This window comes from Leptonychotes weddellii, chromosome 8 (assembly GCF_054177405.1).
Source record: "Leptonychotes weddellii isolate Sample4059 chromosome 8, ASM5417740v2, whole genome shotgun sequence".
Classification (NCBI taxonomy): domain Eukaryota; kingdom Metazoa; phylum Chordata; class Mammalia; order Carnivora; family Phocidae; genus Leptonychotes; species Leptonychotes weddellii.
In genome coordinates, this window is record NC_138376.1 from 35,559,956 (window position 1) to 35,572,307 (window position 12,352).

Below are 12,352 nucleotides of genomic sequence, written 5' to 3' on the forward strand. Positions count from 1 at the left end.
CACCCAAAGAACAAAGAATCCAATCAAGAAATGCGAAGAAGACATGAACAGACATTTCTACAAAGAAGACATCCAAATGGCCAACAGACACATGAAAAAGTGCTCAACATCGCTCGGCATCAGGGAAATCCAAATCAAAACCTCAATGAGATACCACCTCACACCAGTCAGAAGGGCTAAAATTAACAAGTCAGGAAATGACAGATGTTGACGAGGATGCGAAGAAAGGGGAACCCTCCTACACTGTTGGTGGGAATGCTAGCTGGTGCAGCCACTCTGGAAAACAGTATGGAGGTTCCTCAAAAAGTTGAAAATAGAGCTACCGTACGATCCAGCAATTGTACTACTGGGTACTTACTGCAAAGATACAAATGTAGTGATCTGAAGGACCACATGCACCCCGATGTTTATAGCAACAATGTCCACAATAGCCAAACTATGGAAAAAGCCTAGATGTCCATCAGCAGATGAATGGATAAAGAAGATGTGGTATATATATATACAATGGAATATTATGCAGCTATCAAAAAAAAATGAAATCTTGCCATTTGCAATGACGTGGATGGAACTAGAGGGTATTATGCTAAGCGAAATAAGTCATTCAGAGAAAGACAATTATCGTATGATCTCACTGATATGAGGAATATGAGAAACAAGACAGAGGATCATAGGGGAAGGGGGGGCGTGGATGGCGAGGAGAGCTGAGCTCTGGATGTGGGAAAGGTCATCTCTTCAGACAGGAAAGAGGAGGAAGAGATGGTGTTGAAGCTGATCCTTTCATGGAGTTGGTGTGAGAAAGCAAGGGAGTTATTTCCTTTGGGAAGGCAAAGGTCTCTCCTGGGAGTGATGTGTGTGTGTGTGCATGATTGCATGTACGTGTGTCTATGTGCATTCATGCACTCAGTCTTGCTGGTGCTTGGAGATTTGTGGACAGTGCAGACACTGTGAAAAGGTCTCTGGGGATATTAGAGTCTCCAGCCGGGTGAGGGTTCATGTATCTCTTCTGATCGGCCCAGACTTAGACTATACAGTTATCTGGCTTCTTTGCATCCTCACTTATAACGCATGAGTGTGTGTCTGTATATATGTGTAAATGTTATATATTCTTGACGTTTCTTGCAGGCAGAACTTCTGTTTCCCCTTGGTGCCCAGTAGAGTTTAGGTATGTAGCATAAGGTCAATAAACCACTGGGTTGATTAGAAGATCTTCAACTCATGGTGCCCCACGTTAAGCAATAAGTGGATCCCAAATGAGAACAGCAACTATCATTCTAGAAGTGTCCTGCCCTGGGGACAGGGAACTAAAACTGGGTCAGCCTTTTTCATAGGAAAGCATATATAGTAAAGAAAGTACAAATTTTTCCTGGTCTAAACCAGGAAAAATTAGGTGCATGTTATGATACTGAATGAAAGCTTTTAAAATGCCATGCTTTATGCTTTATTATCTATTTCTTCCTCACCAACACACACACACACACACACACACTGACACATACATGCACACACACATAAATCTGCAAGTGCACACACCCCGAAATCTCTCTGCTTCTTAACAGGCTGGAAGTGTGATTGTTCTGTGATGTGGGGACACGGGAGTGGTAGACAGGAGAAAGGGTTAAGTCAGGATGTCTAGTAATGCTTCCACTTGTTCTCTGAGGACTAACAAAGAGAGGAAGCAGGGCCTTAGTAGAAGGAAATTCCCAGGCCCTACTTCGGACATTCGCAACCTGCCCTGTGAACCCCTGAGGGGTGTCTGATAATAAACACTTGCAAACAAAACAATCCATAAAGGCGTTTTTAACAACATTCTCGCATTTTCACCAAAGGGCTAGAACACCTTTTCCTGCATCTGCAGACCTGAAGGGGGCTGGACATCCACCTACTAGCAGAGTCCCACAGTCCCAGCTCAGGCCTGCCACGTGTAAGGGCAGTCCCCTGGTCCCTCGGGCCTTTGGTCGTGCAGGGGCCCCAACCCCCCACAGGGCTGCTGGAATGCAGGTCGCAGACCCTACACACAGTGGGTAGGGGCCGCCACATGCTGACCTGACACCTACCCCTTCATCTTCCACAGTGACCCCCAGATACAGCCCTGAGTGTTGCAACCTTGAGTACTGATGCAGTAACCTTCCCCAGTGGTAGGGACAGCTTGACAAAGACAAGACAACTCAATGAGCAAATCTGCCAATAAGGTAACAGATCAGGCTTCTTTTTCTGCAGTGGCAAAAAAATATAATAATAAAAGATCAAACAAATAAAAACAAAAAAGCAACCCCCAAAACAACAACAACGAAAATCCCCAGAGACCTAATGGTAACTATTTTGACAGTAATTTCTTGTAAGGTGCTCAAAGCATATTAGGTCCCAAATGCAAAACTTTTCACAGAAGTCTAGTTTGAGTCAGTTTATTTGTAATATTGTACCTTATTTCTCCCCAAAACTAATAGGACATGAGGTTTGTCGCACCCATTTCTTAGATAAATAAATCAAGGAACAGATACTGACCTAGGATAATAGCAAAGATCCGGGAGAGTCAGATAAATGTCTGATACCTGCTCTCCGTGTGTGTGTGCGTGTGTGTGTGTGTGTGTATGTGTGTGTGGCTGTATGTATGTCAATGGATGCTTTTATACTATAAAATGCTTGACAACCCCTTTAATAATTGTGGTCAAATGCAGGATCTTTGAATGACATCCCTGTTTCTGGGTTAGAACAGAATCCACTTCACGGCACGGGTGAGGATTAGATCCTTGGCTGTCAATAGAAAGCTGAGCTTTTATTTTTGAAATGCCATCACTGGTCTCCAGGATATTTTTAGATGAAATAATCATACATGTCTACTCATTTGCATCTGCCCAGAGCTGGCGGGCGACCTCCATGTTGACCCCGGCACTCAGGACCATGTAGACTGAGGGAATGACAGGTTCCAGATCTCTCTCTGGGCGGGGTTACCATGAGCCTTCCACTCAGGCCTCCTGCCCTTTGTACTGTAACAATGCACGGAAACACAGCTTTGTTAGAGGAAATTCCCAGGGCCATAGTTTGGACATTAGACAGTTGCTTTGCTATGCTGGCCAAGCTGATGTGCATCTAAAAATAAACACACTGGTCTGCATGGGTTTCTATGATTTTGCCATGCACAGTTGACTATATTTCAAATGGATTTGTTTTTAACTTTGTTTTTAAGAGAACAAGCCTAGGTAAGTAAACCTGGAGAATAAAATATATCACAGTTCCGGTTGGCTTTGACAAAATGTAGCATTTGCTGATATCCATTTCTGTGGAAACGACCACTGCTCTTTTGCTCTGGGATTCTAAAACAAGACTGAAGCGAGCATGGCATACCGACTTGTTGCCCAAGCGACTGCAGAAGATGTGAGGTTTCAAAAACACATGATCAGCCAGTTCTTCTGAGTCCAGAAGGCTAAATTATTAGCAAAGAAGCCCGGGGTAGCCCAGCAACAGATGACGCACCTAGGACCCACCTGAGCTAAATTCTCCCTACTCTAAATCTCCAGGTCCTTAACTGGCAGAGAGGCTGTGATCAACTAGCTCATTTAGCAGAAAAGGAAAGGTGGGTGGGAATGATGGCTGAAGACCTCAGCTCCGAGCCGGCAGACAGTCCCAGCCAGCTCTCCTCTCTCCCCAAGAATCACGTATCCCGCTCATGGTCCCTGCGATTTAGAGGAGAGTGGCACCATTTATTTTGCACTTTTAAAAATTAGATTTCTGGGGCACCTGGGTGGCTCAGTCGTTAAGCGTCTGCCTTCAGCTCAGGTCATGGTCCCAGGGTCCTGGGACCGAGCCCCACATTGGGCTCCCTGCTCGGCGGGAAGCCTGCTTCTCCCTCTCCCTCTCCTCCTGCTGTGTTCCCTCTCTCACTGTGTCGCTCTCTGTCAAATAAATAAAATCTTTAAAAAAATAAATAAATAAAATAAAATAAAATAAAAATAAAAATTAGACTTCTGAATAGCTAAGAATACATATCCATAGAGTTACAAAGCTCTGAATCTTGCTGTTACTTGCCTGAACCTAGTTTGGTAGAAAATGTACCAAAATGTGGCAATTTTCCATCAAATAAGAACGTGTTTGCCGCACAAGAAGGAACCCACAATCTAGTTAAAGAGTAACCCAAGAAGAGTGGTTTGGGGTGAACTTTTCCCACCTCATTGTTCTCATTTCTTTTTTGCTTTTCCTGGAAGTCCACTGTAGCTCTATTGTTGTGGCAAAGACCCTATTTAGAAATGATCGCTGCAGATACGTTGGGCACGCTCGTACAAATGCAGCTACAATCACTCTACAGCCTGATGATTTTTTTTTTTTTTGTAACCCTCCTTTGGTGGTTTGGGTTGGGAACCTGACATCACAAGACTCTGGTAGCTTTGAGCGGGAAGGACCTAGAGGTCATCACCCGGACTCCACCCAGTGCGGGCATCCCTTCGGGAACACCCCGGCCATGGGCTAGCAGGGTGCTGGCGCACTGCCTGGGACAGGGCGTTCACCACACCGCAAGGCAGCTCACCCGGTTTTAGACAGTCCCGATGGTGGGTAAATCCTTCCACACATTGAACTAAAACCTGTTACCCTATAATTTCCACTCATCAATCTTCTGTTGACTTCTTTTCCCACACGGAGCGATCTTTAAATATTTGAAGGCAACTTCCATGGGCTACGAGACCAACTTTTTACTTCAAATATCTCCTGATTCTTTCAACGAGTCTGCAAATGACAATTTTCTCATTTTCACCATGTTGGCCAGCCTCCTCTTTTAAGAGCTGATGTAGGTCTTGAGGCAACACATTAGGTACTGAAGCTAATTAATCTCTACGACCTTGTGTGCTAAAGATTATCTGCATTTCCAGAAATGAAACCAAGACTTGACAAGATACAGCTACTTATGAAAGGAAGTGGCAGAATGAAGATTCAAAACCAGGTCTGCCTCTTTCTAGCCCACCCCATGCCTCTGATTAAAAAAGAAATGTTGACCAGGTACAGCCAAGGTTGATCTCAGGTACATTGTAAGATTGGCAGGAGGTCATTAGAAACCTCATATGCAGGCTGACCTCCCTTTTGTTGCTACAACTTGTGCATACTAATAGAGATTAATGTTAATTTGAAAGGTTAGGAAATGACCAGCAGAAAACACTGGCTGCTTAAAGGCGACTATCGACAAGGTGGGTGTGCAAGAAGTATGGAGGCAAAGAGATGCATGAGTAACAGGAAGCAAGAAGGAATCCAGGAGGTCTAGGGTGCATTTCCCTTGGAAGCTCCAGATGATGAGGGAGCAAGACAGGAGGGCTTGAAGATGGAAAGAGTCATTACCCGGGATTGCCCAAGCAGTTTGCTTCAGACTAAGCTGGTGGTTGTGTCTGGAGAACAAAGAGAAGGTATTGGTTTCCTCCCAGCTGTCCATGAGCCCCATGGGTGCACCAAGCATGGGGACAACGTATACCACGCCCTGCCCAACATTTGGTTCTAGGTGACATCTGGTTAAGACACAAATCTTTAGGTGGAAAAAGAAAAAAGAAATCTTTGTAGCTCTGCCACAATGAGGGTCAGGGACTGGCTATATGTCGTGAAGCTTTTCGATTTGTCCTGTACTACTTGGTAGAGCTGCATTCTTCCCTTCTTCTGGCTGCTTTCCAAAGACAGAGATTGCCTGAGGATGACACAGTCTCTTTCCTTAGCTGCCTTACTTCAACCAGCTCTATACCCAACAGCTAATGTCAAGTAGGTCTCTTCATGCTGCAGGGCACTGCTCCCTAGGAGCCTTTGCCACACTGTGCTTGCTGGCTGAGCACTTGGCAGAATAATGCAATGACTCCCTTAAGATCTCTTCTTTGTCAGCTTGACTCAGTACTACACAGCAGTGCCTTTCAAATAACCATGCAGCATGAGAGAAGGTGAGTGCAGAGACTCCTTAGACATCATCTTCTCTATGTGCTCATGAAGGCAGGAGCTTCTCTTCCTTATAGCTCTGTATCCTGCTCATCATTAGAGAAAAATCAAAGTTCAGAGAACAGACGTGGCCCCACCCTCATTCACATGGCAAGTGAGTTCCAGGTACAGGACTAAATCAGGGCCCCAAAGTACAATCCAACTTTCTTTCTGCTAAATCACACTGCCTTCTAGTGCCCAATGCCTTTACCCGGATGTGCCAATATTTGTTAGAGATCAGACTTCAGTTTTCCTTAACACCTTTAGGGAGAAGAGGGATAGAGGATGATAAAGAATGTGTTCTCTGTAAGGGGAGCTTTATGGAGGCAGTACTCACATCTGTGTCATTTGCCATCATACCCCAATCACATAGCACAGTGTCTGGTATGTGTCAGGTTCTCAGTACATAGTTGCTGAAAAATGAGTAAGTCTCTGACTTAGAGTGGTGGACAGGAGGGGCACTGGTCGAGAAACACCTAATGGGAGAGGCTACCCATAAAGAAATAGATTCTGGGGGTGCCTGGTGGCTCAGTTGGTTAAGCGTCCAACTCTTGATTTTGGCTCAGGTCATGATCTCAGGGTCATGAGATCAAGACCCACATTGGGTTCCATGCTGAGCATGGATCCTACTTAAGATTCTCTCTCTCCCTCTCTCTGCCCCCTCCACCCCCACTCACGTGTGTGCTCTCTCTCTCTGAAAAAAAAAAAAAGACTCTGAAAGGTATGGCATACAGTGAGTACTCAAAATACTTGGTGAAAAAAATCCAACAAAATCTCATAAAAGACAGTCTGGGAAAATATTATGAGGATTGGCAATCTCCTTGGAAAACTTCCAACTATAGATCTCAGTCTGGTAATTAATTTGGGCTCTTTAGTCAATATATCCATTCATTTGTTCACTCATTTCTTCATGAATTCAATAAACACTGATTGAGCACATGCTGTGCACCTGGCATTGCTTCAAGAGCTCTAGATTCAGAAATAAAAGCCCAATAACCCTCACAGATGAAAATAAGCATAGCAGTCATAATATAATGTGTTAAGGGCTATGACAGAAGCATTTCACCAAGTGCCATAAAGCACAGACTTGAGAGACCCTTGGTCTGAGGTAGACTGGATGAGGGGATAAAGAGGTAACTAGTCAGGCTGCAACGGAAGTTGAGGGGAGAAGATGAATGGTGGCCTCCTGAACAGGGAGAACAGCACACAGAGATGTAGGTAGGCATTAGAAGTCTCACATCTTGGGGAAGAGAAGGTGTTCAGTATAGCCAGAAAGACAGGTGGTGAGACGTAAGGCTGGATGGGATGAAAAAGGACAAACTTAGAAGGTCTTGTCTGCCTTCCTTAAGTTGGGGCTTCTCAAACTTTAACGTGCGTATGAATCCCCCAGGGACCTGGGCGGGGGAGATTAAAATACAGATCCACTAAGTCTGGGAAGGGAATGGAGAATTTGCATCTCTAACAAGATCCCAAGTGATGTGTGATGCAGCTGGTCCCAGAACAGACTGCTCTTTAAGTAGCAAGGATGTAAGCAATGGAATGCAGAGGACATATTTCACTGAGGAGAGTGACATGATCAGAATTGCATTTTCTCAAGAACCCTGTAGTAGGATGTGGAGGACGGAATGGAGAGAGACTGTGCTAAGGTAGAATTCATAAGTGGCAAGAAATTATGAGCATCTGAACTAAATAAGCTTGGGAGGAATAGCCAATGTTCAATAAATGGCTGTAAACTGGCTGAGATTCTGTGAAGCCACCATAAAACTTTTCTCCCAGAGGAAGGGCTAGTTGTGAAGACCAAAATGAAACAATACAAACATAAAAGGTAAAAAAATAATCCAGAGAAATTTGTCCTGTTATTTGAATAAATTTGTCCTTGACCCCTCTCCAGGTCTCAGTTGACGTATCATCTTGATTCTCAATAGCGACCAACAAAAGCCACCAGCTAAGGGGTGAGCACCATCCCGGCAGCCAGGTATCATAACAGAATAAATAAAATCAGCCTCTCGGCCATCACTTAATAGACATTGTCACTATTCACATCTAATTTCAGGAAACCGCAGAGAGAGCAATTGTTTCATATTTTCAAACATGGAAAATTAACATGGAAGTCCACCAGATCCTGAACAGAATGCTTGTTCGTTTACTTATAACTTATAGGTACTCCAAATTAGAAACACCTATTTCTATTTCTGTGAGAAAATCCTCTGTGAACTCTGGTACATTCTTAACTCAAAAAATAAACAAATAAATAAATAAAATAAAAATTAAAAAATAAAAGCAAACAAACAAAACAAAACAAGCACACCTCAGAAATAAATAAAAAAAAAATCATGGTAAGGGTCTATGTTTGAAAAGAAAAAGCAGGCAGTAAGCTTTTTCCCCTTATGCAGAAGCCAAAAGCATGTAACTTCTAATATTCGCCCTCCAAAGAAAATAAGAATCGGCTTCATGTATTACGTACCATGCTAGTTAGCATTCTTTATCCAAAGATGTTCAAATTCAAAAAACCCAAATGTCACCTCCCTGCTCACAATTTTTTCTCACAGTCCAGTAATCAGTAAATCTCAACAAGACACACATGTTGAAAACCCGCAGCCAACTAGAGAAGCCATATGGACACACACATCTACTTCAGAGCAGCTTGATTCTCATCAAGACAGAACAAAATAATTCAGGGACTTACCTTTCTCTTCTGTGGTTTGCAGCCTCCTAAAATTTGGCCCAGTACTGGAGATCTTCCCAAGAACCTCTTAGGTGAGGTGACACTCAAGGGCCTCCCATTCAGTCACACAACCACAGGAGGGTGGGGTTTCACAAGACCAGACTTCAGATCCTCAGGGCTCACACAGACCTCAGGGAGCAGAGGTGAACTGCCTTCTCTTCTGTGCTGCAGGAAAAAGCTGGAAGACACAGTGTGGCTGGAGGTGGGGGCGGAGGCTGGGGGAGGGGAAGTAATATGGGAACCGTAATAAATAAGAGATCCTCTCCACATGATTTCCTGTATTTGGTGGCTGTAGCCTTTCTCCAGGCTCCCTAGAGGAAATAAGAAATTTAAACTTGCCCTTTGGCCACTGGAAAGAGGAGAATAAACATGCTAAGACCCATGAAAATGTGAATGAGCAGAGCAGCAGACAAGGAGCTGATGGGCCAGCTAGGTTTACCTTTCACCAAGTGCTTTCTTGCTGAAATTTCTCCAGGTGCTTAACTCTGCAAAAGTCAAGGATGTCCTCGTCCTCTCCCACTGGGCTGAAGCATTTTCTGGCCACAGTCCAGATGTCGTGTTACAGAGCCACTGAAGAAAGGCAGGTCAGAGCAGGCCTGGAAGAGTCTGTTTGCCATCACAGGGAAAGACTCTCTCCTTTCTGTCTTTGGAAATGCTGGTGACATTCTGTGCCTCATCTTGGGACAACTGCTGAAGTCTTCAGGCCATTTTGCCTTAGGGTTGAAAGAATTATCTACAGGCTACCATCCGTAGATTGCTGGAAGCAGGGCCCCCTCCATAATTTGCGGGACTCAGTGCAAAAAAATGAAAATGCAAGGCCACTCATCCACAAGTTAGGATTTCAAGATGGTGACAGCAGAGCATTAAACCAAGTATGAGGACCCTTTTAATACAGGCTCTATGCAACTGCACGGCTTCCATACCCATGAAGCTATAGGAAGAAGGTTGGAATTATGGGTGCATGGTTTTAACCAGCTGAGTTATTAAGAGGCTGGGACTGTCGACATTTTGTCCAGAGAGGTGACGGTGAGCGCTCCAACGCAGTGCACCTAAAAGCTTGTGCAAGGGGGGCGGAAAGTGCTGGGTTGGGGGTGTGAGCAGGCCTGGACCACAAACATATCACACCGGTGGTCTTCTTGTAGACCTTTGGCTCACCTCCAATCTGTTCTCCTCCCTGCCTTCAGAACAATTTCTCTCAAATGCAGTCCTCATGATATGATTCACATGCTTAAAATCTCTCTGTGACCTGGGATCCAAGGCCAAACTCTTCCGCATGGCTTCCAGCCCCTTCAGCACCGGGTCCTGGCCAGCCTCTCTCACCTCACCTCAAGCCCACCACCACCCTTGCCCCCTTCTCACCTCCTCCCCCACCTCTCCCCACTGCTGGGAATCGTTCTCTGAAGAATGCCCTCCCCCCGCCGGCCCCCAATCCTTCAAAGCTCAAGTCCTTCAGTTAAAATTTTTTCTGATTCCCGGGACCCCCTTGCTTTTCTTCCTCAGCAAACCATGCTTCTCTCAAAGTGATGAAGACGCACCCGCCATCCCCGGCCTGCCGCTGAGCTGTAAACTCGGTGAAGTCATGGACTGTGTTTGCTTCCACCTGGACCTAGGGCCCCGGGACGATGGGCTTCGTGCAAGTTCCGTGTTAGCAGGAGACACTGCCCCCTTTTAGGCAAAGGGAAACACATAGGACTCGGAGGAAAACAGAAGATCGTCATGAAGGTTTTACAGTTTAAACCCTGGCAGAATGGAGCAGTTTCACTGGTGATACCACAGTGCTCTTGGTCAATATCTGTTAAAATGCCAGTTTGTCATGTGCTGTCCCTCCCCGTTCTCACGGGGCTATATTGTGGGGAGGAAATGACCTCTATTCTGAAAAATGAAGCTTTACACAGGCCAGCCAGGAGGAGCAAAGTTAGTAAGGGAGAAGGAAAATGGGAAGATGCTGGAGGCGATGAGAGAGAGGGAGAGAAGATGATGCGGGTGGGAGAAAGAAGAGGAAAGAGGGCCAGGAGGGGAATATGGGAGCAAGAAAGGGATGCAAGGAAGGACGGGTGAGGTGAGAAAAAGCGCAGGGATCCAGTAGAAGCTGGAAAAGAATGGGGCGGAGAAGACAGCAGGAAAATGACAGGGTAGGCCAGCATTTCATCCAGAAGCCGAGCACCCAAGACAGGCTCCACGCTCCCTTTCTCAGCTCCCTCATAAACCAAACCGTGTTTTCTAAAAATCAAGAGGCATGAGGGGGACAAGGGACATGCCACAGTGCAGCTGTTACAACACAAATCAAGTTCTGAGGTTTGTTTGGATTTGGAAACATTTTTTGTCATGGTTTTGAACACTTGTACGGCAGTGTTTCTACTAGAATTGCTGAGCGTGTATTCTGGTTGTTTCTCGTGGTTCCTCTGCACCAACAAGTCCCTTTGTGCATGTGTAAGGGCTGCATTTGTCTGAGAAGCCCCCGCTGATGTCGTCTGATTAGAGTACAAACTACGGTAACAGATCCATAATCTAACATCTATAAAAATAACCTAAATATGCTGGATTTTGAATATCCAGTTTGGGGCAATTAATTGAAATTTCATATACACATGTTATCTATAATAAAGGAAAGATGTATCAGACCAATAGTATTAATTTTCTTTGTAGTGCCTCAGTTTTGTTTCTAATTAATGAGTATTACTTCCATTAAAAACAGAATTGTCAGGGCACCTGGGTGGCTCAGTCAGGTAAGCATCCAACTCTTGGTTTCGGCTCAGGTCATTATCTCAGGGTCTTGGGATCCAGCCCCGCGTTGTTGGGCTCTGTGCTCAGCAGGGAGTCTGCTTGGGACTCTCCCTCTCCCCCTGCCCCTCCCCCTATGTGGGCGCTCTCTCAAATAAATAAATAAAATCTTAGAAAAAAAATAGAAATATAAATAAAATAGTGAGAGACTTTATTTAAAGTGGGAAAAGATGACTGTCACAGAATGTCAAGTACCGTCTACCATACCCTTTAGAAGGAACTGACTCTGTAAGGGCCTATACCTGTCATTATCTTTGCTAGGCTATTTTATAGTTCTGAAAGATACAGATACATAGTAATGCAAATGATTCTCTTTCACAGAAATACAAATTAATTTTCTCTAATAAAGACCGTTGATTTCCACCCCATAGAAATGATTATCCGAAGCCTTACATTTTAGCTCTCTATAGGATATTAGTTTTGTATTTATTAGCAAATTCAGTTTAGTATTCCCGATGGCCTATGTAGTAAATATTATCTACTTTTGAGATTTGTCTTTGACCCACTTTTAACATCTTATCATCCCTTCATTAATTATGGAGTTAAATAAAATCTTTGTCACAGGTTCATTTTATATTTGTATGAGAGTGATGATTTCACCTTTTGGAAATGATCTTTTTTTTTTTTTAAAGATTTTATTTATTTATTTGACAGAGAAAGACACAGCGAGAGAGGGAACACAAGCAGGGGGAGTGGCAGAGGGAGAAGCAGGCTTCCCGCCAAGCAGGGAGCCCGATGCGGGGCTCAATCCCAGGACCCTGGGATCATGACCTGAGCCGAAGGCAGACGCTTAACGACTGAGCCACCCAGGTGCCCCTCAAAATTTGGAAAATGATCTTTTGACAGGAATCAGGTGACAGTGAATACAGTAAGTTGTATTGGGACTTTGTAGTGACAGAATTCTGTTTCCTT

The 12,352-nt window shown here is 44.5% G+C and overlaps 1 protein-coding gene across 1 annotated transcript in view; it reads right to left on the minus strand.

Moving 5' to 3' along the window:
- The window catches only part of ADGRF5 (adhesion G protein-coupled receptor F5), a 99,390-nt gene extending 90,576 nt beyond the window's left edge, over positions 1-8,814 (minus strand). The window contains exon 1 of the mRNA XM_081828390.1: positions 8,621-8,814. The gene's annotated coding sequence lies outside the window, so the exon portion shown is untranslated. The remainder of the gene's footprint in view (positions 1-8,620) is intronic.
- Positions 8,815-12,352: the final 3,538 nt, after the last annotated feature.